At 35.4% G+C, this 7,454-nt stretch overlaps 1 long non-coding RNA gene across 1 annotated transcript in view; it reads right to left on the bottom strand.

The window, feature by feature from the left end:
* Positions 1-7,188, bottom strand: part of LOC125619135 — a 14,056-nt gene extending 6,868 nt beyond the window's left edge. The window contains exon 1 of the long non-coding RNA XR_007350659.1: positions 5,232-7,188. This is a non-coding gene — a long non-coding RNA (uncharacterized LOC125619135). The remainder of the gene's footprint in view (positions 1-5,231) is intronic.
* Positions 7,189-7,454: the final 266 nt, after the last annotated feature.

Below are 7,454 nucleotides of genomic sequence, written 5' to 3'. Positions count from 1 at the left end.
TTAAAAAAAAAAAAAAAACAAAGAAGGGTTCTGGGGTGTATAAAAGAGCAAGATGCACCCCTCCCATGGACATCCAGCTCTGAGGCTCCTTCTCTTCAGAGAAGTCTCTCTGTCCCTTTCTTAGATAAAACTTGCTTTGTATGCTGGTCTTGGCATTTCTGGGGTGTTTAATGTTTAACACCAGGAAATAAGGACCCTTCCTGATCTCAAAGACCAGTATCAGCTGGGGGTTCTCCCAGGATCATCACCAAGGTAAGATCTTCCCCACCTTACATTTTTCTGAAGTGTGTTTTCTGTCTCTTCCTTTCTAGAGGACAATTTTGGGCATCTGTCAGCCAATTAATTGCAATTAAACATGGCTGCCAATCTGGCGAAAGGCTTCACAAGTTTTTGGGGTTCCTAATCATCTGTCCCGCGGGTCTGGCATATTGGCCTCTACAAAAGTTGTTTCTTACTCTTCTATTCTGGCTTGGAGCATGTCTGGCACTAGTAGACAGTGGCCCCTGATTCTATTCTTCCTTTGGATACAAGCAGTTGAGCAAAGGAGGGAAACAGCTACCAGATCCTTGCAAGGGCCACACTCCTCAGTGAATCTCAAAGAGTTCTCCTCTGACTACCTCTCCTAACAGCCCTCTGGGTATCCTTTGGTGACCAATTGATTAGGCAGTGCTGAGAAAATGCCTCAGTAACACACATACCTGCCATACTCACCCTGCCTTCCCTCACCAATCAGATTCTAGTCATTGAGGGATATTTTACATGGAATGGTTCATATAGAAAGGACTAAACCTTTCAATTGACCTCTTCCTTGGATTCTTCTGGGAAAAGGATTTTAAGCATTCAACAACTATTAGATATCTTTCTTGCTCTCTGGAGATTTCTTTGGCCCACAGCAAACATAAGCTCTTTATTACAGCCTTTCCCCCTAATGGCTCTGGCCTTTCACAGACTTCTCAAACCTTATTTAATAGAAGCAGAATTTTTACCAGCTACACTCACTGATTACATTGACACATGAAGCAGAGGAATACCATAGGCTTTTGGAGGGAACACGTTTGGAAATTTGATAGTGGCCAGGGAAATCCAGTAAGATCCACTGATGCAGGATTCCCTGGGTCTTTGGCATGTGTCAATAAAGACATTCACATCTTCACTGATAATGCAGCAATAATTCTGGCACTGATGGGAATGGGAGGTGGGTTTGCTAACTGTCAGAAGCTCATTGGAGAGATATTCCTAGAAAAGTGGGTAGTTTCTCTTGCACAGGTGCCTGAGTTCTGTTTACTCATATTCGTATCAGAGCTTTGATTTCAACCATTATGCCAAGTTAACCATTAGCCTGCATACTGAAAAACTGAGGCTTGGTTGTTCCACAAATACTCAAGAAAAAGCATCTCATTCTCTTCTGTTGTCAAGCATGGCCTCAATACAAACTCTCCAATAGAAGAATCATGGCCATCAGAGGGAAATGTCAATTTTAATACCATTCTTCACCTAAGCCTGTTTTGTAAAAGGGAAATTTGGACTATTTTCCTTCCTTATCTATGTGAAAACCTAAGGGAAACCAAACAAATTGTGCCAAAAATGTAAATTAGATTCAGCTATCAGCCTCCATTCTGAGTGAGGCCCAGCTTTCTCCCCAAAAAAGTTTATTAATTAATAGTAGGTTTAGCACAAACAGACCAGGATTTATTACAAGAAAGGCATCTAAGGGTTTCAAGGTCCCCCAGGACAACAAGTCACAGGGTTAGGGTGGATAATCCAAAGTTTGCACCTTTTTCATGGCCATCCATGAAAGAAGAGAGAAGTTATGACTATGCTGGAAAGGCAGCAGATAAATCCAGAAGTCATCGAAGGACAAGCAGAAACTGCAGATGGCTAGAGGCTCCAGGAATGGGGAGACATCCCTTGCCAAAGAGACAGTTTCCTCCATGCAGGCACCCATGTTCTGTTCCTTTATGTTCACTTTTTGTTGTGGAGGTAGTTCAGAGGAGATTCTTATCCTCAAAAGTTATAATGGGGGATGACCTAATCACAGTTGAGAAAAAGGAGATGCCTTATACTTTTCTGCATCCAAACCTGGCCTGATTACCAATTTAGGGAATGGAAAAATGGTTTCCAGAGGGAAATTTAAACTATGACACCATACCTTAAGAGACTGGTTTTACAAAAGGGATAAGAAAATAACTGCTCAAAAGTACTCTATGTATGAGATTTTGCCTCTTAAGCTCAGAAGAGTACTTATCCTTAATCCTTAGCTTTCTGCCAGATATCTATCTCTCCAAAGATTTCATCTGGAATATAAGCTACATAGGCAATTTTCCAAAATTGGTTTGTAACCAGAGGAAAAAAGTGTCACTTTTAAGTTCAAGTTGTGTGGGACCTAAATGGCTATCTTATCTGCTTTTGTACTATTTGATTCTGTTCTCTCAATAAGTTAAGGGAGGAAAAAGGAAATACTCTCATATGTACAAGTCTTCTTTATCTTGAGAACTTTTACCTGAAAATTTCAGAGCTGCCACATTCTTTAAATATCTGGATTAACTCTATTCAGACCTAAAAATATACTCTGGTGTAATAAGGATATTCCCTGTGCTCCTTAACTTATGGACTTAAAAAAAAAAACAATTTTTAGGACTCCTATATTTAAAAAAAATTCTGTATTTTTTGAGCTCATGATTTTGTGGTGAATTCACATTTGAATCCTATGTGCCTAAATTAATGTTTGGTTATGATCAGTTGTCCTTTTATCTAACTATAGACATTTTTGCACTCTATTTTTTTCTGCTGTCATTATTCAGAGATCAGTTACTCAAAGGAAAACTAAAAAATCCTTATTACTGTTGGTTTTTATGTATATTTGTACATACCTGTGTATTGTATGTGTGTGTGTGTGTATATATATATATATATATATATATATATATATATATATATATGATATATATTTGTCTATATATCATTTACATGATACCAGAATTGAAATATATATACATAAATGAATGCTCATAAATTAAATTTTAAATTTAAATTTAAAAAAAGATTCAAATATCTTTTAAGTAACTTAAACATTTTATTTAAAAAGTTCAATTAAATTGGGTAAACAGATAAGAGTAAAGATGTCTTTAAAATGACTAACCCAAAAGTTTTTCTAGGTGGTCAGGCAATTAATAGAGTGTTAGTTTCTATAAAATATATAAAGTGTAATATCCATTGCTTCTAGGATTTTTCTACAACAGGGAAAAGATGGCTTATCCTGTTAACTACACTTGTCTGATATTTTAATTTTTACAGTTAAAATGGGTAATAAATTGGATTCAACATAAATGATATTAATCTTCATAAATGTGTTTATTAGAGAAGATATCTGATCAATTTATAAAGGTAAAATGTTAAAGCACCAACTGCTATAAAATCAAGTATTCTTGACTTCTTGAATTCCATAAAGTAATCTACATTTAAGCATTAATTTTTTTTTATAAATGGGTAAATGAAAAAAAGAGCTTAAGATTGCCTTGTTTCTGAGTGTTCACTAAAAGCAAAATTACTGAGTTAAAATTCTATCAAGTGTAATTCTATAGGCAGAAATGACAACAGGCTTCAGTTGTTTCAATTTAAGTAGTATAAAAAACAAAGTAGCTTATATTATTAAAATGGAGTAATTTGTGTAAATTCAGAAAATCCATAAGGATTTTTCAGAATGTAAATTTTAAAAAGGGTCAACAACTAGGAAAGAGATATAAGAAAGTTCTAGGGATGGAAATATATTTTAATATAGAAATTAGAAGGAAAATAAATGATTATAGATGAGATTATCTTTTGTATGGTAAACAAGTTTTAGAGTATCTAAGTTATACAAGGTTTGTGGAAGGTAAATCTCAAAAAAGTTTGTGTCTAATTAAGTTGGCTATAATTAACCCACTCAGTTGAAATTATTTCAGTTTTTTTCTTAAGGTTAAATATTAGTGTATAAAACAAAATTTAATTCTCTATGTGTTAAAGTAATAAGAGTTTCTTAAAATATTGATTTGCTCTTATCTATCAAGGTAATTAATTGTGTCTATTAGGTTTTATTATTTAAGGTAACTGGTCTTAAAGGAATTAGGGTTTGTTCCACTCTGGTTAAACAAAAAACTGTTACTGGGTGCTTTGTATATTATATGTATTCATGTCCTCCAAGTATACAAGTCTTTAAAATAGAAAGTTTAGGAGAGCATTGTGCCAAGCTGGTGTTCTCCAAACTAAAGTTTGCTATAGCAGTAATCTCTTTCAGACTTATATAGAAAAAATTTTAGTTGGGAATTTTTTATGTCATTTAATATTTTGTAATTGGATAAATAACTTGGAATCAATAAATTCTATATAACATTTATATTACTCCTTGCACTGAAATGGAAACTTAAATGTATTTTTGGAAGGTAATAAAGAGACCCAACTTATTTAAAGGTTGACAATGTGAAACATGAAAATATTTTGCCATCTTTCCACAAAAGGGAATTAAAATTATTACTAGCTTGTTTCATTCATATTTCAAATATAATGTTGGATTGTGTTAACTGGTATTCATATAGACTCAGGAAACAATATATGAGAACTTTGTAAGATTATATTTAAGAGAGGCAAAGATCAGCTTCAAAAATAAAACAGTTTACCTAAGTTTTGTCAAGAGGCCACCTCACCCAAGTTAAGACTCTACCTGTCACCTTATTCCATGTTAGGATAACTTCAAAGTGGGCTAGAATTGAGTTTATTTACAGTTAAGTTCAAAAGTGTTATAAGGATCACTGTGATGTCAAAATAAACAGGGGACATAGTATATAAGTAAAGGTTTGGAATTAAAAATATTGCGTCTTGATTTTTAGCTATTATAAAAACTAAATATTTTGCTCTTGTTAATTTCATTTTTGTATTTTCCTTGTAAAACTTTATAACTTGTCTGAGTGCTTTGCAGACGTTCAACTTCTAATATAACAATCTGAGTTAATTTGAAATAATAAGTCATCACCTATAGGATAGACAGGATACAAGGCTGACTTCCAGTACAAATAATGACCTAAAATTAATGGAAGGGGTAACTAACTATAAAATAATAGACATTAAAGTTAAAACCCAGTATTCCTACTTCAAGACCAGTGAAACTGACCTGTTAGATGTTTAAAACCAAAACTTTGGGACTGAAATTAAGAAAATAAAAGGGCCAAAAATTAAAATAGTCAGTATTTGACTCTTACCCTTTGGAGTCAGCTCAGACCCACAGAATATAGAGTCTTCTATGTGGGCTTTGCAACTCTGGGTAATAAGACTTCCCAATCAGGAGGATCAAAGGAACCCTAGAGAATAGAAAGCCAACCAATGCACATGTTGCAACAAAGACGGTCATTGGTGAGAACAATGTTCCTGATGCGTACAAGGGAAGTCACACACGGTTAGCAAGACACTGACCTATCCTGGCAGATGGCACTAGAGAAGTTAAGAGGCTTCTCACATGTTCCCAAGAGTGAACCCCTGAGGAATCTCAACTGAGTTTTAATAGTAGATAGGAATAAGGTCAACTTGGCTAGCTTGGTCTTGAACACATGGCAGGAGCATTAAAAAGGTATAATCATACTTGGACATTTGAAAAGACAATAGTTCTTTTAATCTAACTTAAGATGTGCATTTGTATCAGACCCACCAAAAGTAAGTAAAGCTGGAGGATATGAAGGAGGTGTTCTTAGGAGTGCCTTATAACTGTCAAAAGAGACTGTCAGATTCAACAAGCTCTTTGAATCAATTTGAGATCTGCAAATCTTCCTAACCTCCAACATAGGCAGGTTTGATCTGTGTGTATATAATTATCTAGCCCCAATATTTATCCCACATACTGCTCTAAAAGATGTAATGTGGCACATAAAAATTCTTATTAACTTTACCAAGAAAGCCCTAAGTGACAGAGATAAATGGATCTCTACAGAGGTATGGCCATTAAAAAGGTACTTTACAAAAATCAGATGGTATTAGATAATAATAACTACAATTCATGAAGACATCAGTGACATTATGAAAACTAAATGCTGTGTACCTCTAACAACTCTGGAAATGTTTCTGAAGTGTTAACTGGCTTCCACTCAAAAATCAGCAGCATGTGGATCCCACCTAATTCTTTAATGCGTCACCATCTTCATGGTTTTCAGAGACCAGCTAATAATACTGATTGCTTTTATGCTAATTATTTGCAAAAATTAATAGTATTATGCTGTGCCATCTTATTTATTGTTGTATTAATATGATCCCTGCCCTGTGTACAACTCATCCAGTCACCCAACAACTGCCACATGATCCATTTGACTGCCTTGATGCTAAATACCCTTAACTCTCCATGCCCCACCTGATGGAGAACAAGTACTTCAGGCCACTTTCCCCTAGATGTCATCTCCTTTCAGCAGGAAGTAGCCAGAACAATTCAACACTCAAATAAAAAAAAAAAAATAGGAGTCCAAAATCTGAGGGGAGAATTTTAGAGGATAGATGAGAATGGTGGGAACATGGGTTAAGAGAATACTTCTATAAATTGGGCCTACTATGCTAACTCCCCACATGATTTCTTTGCCAAAAAAAAAATAATTTGCCTACAAACCTGCCTGCCTAAGTGGACAGGATATATCACATTCCTCAGCAAATGGAGGCAGGGGTGAAGATCAGGCAGTCAGTATAGGGAATAAATGATGGGGATTGAGAGGGGATGACTACTGGTTATCAAAGAGAGAACAGTGGGTTGTTAACCTCTGTGATCATGCTTCTGGGCACTCTGAGTTGCTAATAATCAACCTGTGTCCCTGCCCTTGGTCACATATACCAAGAAGAAGAAAAGATTATAATTAAAAAGAGGGGTACTGGGGTCTATAAGAGAACAAGATGCACCCCTCCCATGGACACCCAGCTCTGAGGTCCCTTCTCTTCAGAGAAGTTTCTCTCTGTCCCTTTCTTAAATAAAACTTGTTTTGTATGCTGGTCTTGTCATTTCCTGGGTGTTTAACTTTTAACACCAGGGAACAAGGACCCCTTCTTGGAGATCATCCAAGACCAGTATCAATGTTATAAAGAAACTAAGATGAAACAGTTTTAGATCAGAGAGCTCAAGTTTTAACCCAAGAAACAAAATCTAGAATGATTCTAAAATGTGGGCCAAACTTAGAGGTGATATTTGAATAGGCATTCCATTATTATTATTATTATTATTATTATTATTATTATTATTATCATCATCATCATCATCATCATCATCATCATTATTATTACCTAGGATTAAACTCAGAGGCACTTGACAACTGAGGCACATCCCCAGCCCTATTTTGTATTTTTTAAATTTAGAGACAGGGTCTCACTGAGTTGCTTAGTGCCTGGCTTATGCTGAGGCTGGCTTTGAACTTGTGATCCTCCTGTCTCAGCCTCCCAAGCCACTGGGATTATAGGCA

Source organism: Marmota marmota, unplaced genomic scaffold (genome assembly GCF_001458135.2).
Source record: "Marmota marmota marmota unplaced genomic scaffold, marMar, whole genome shotgun sequence".
NCBI classification, from domain to species: Eukaryota; Metazoa; Chordata; class Mammalia; order Rodentia; family Sciuridae; genus Marmota; species Marmota marmota.
This window is presented reverse-complemented; position numbering and strand designations above follow the sequence as displayed.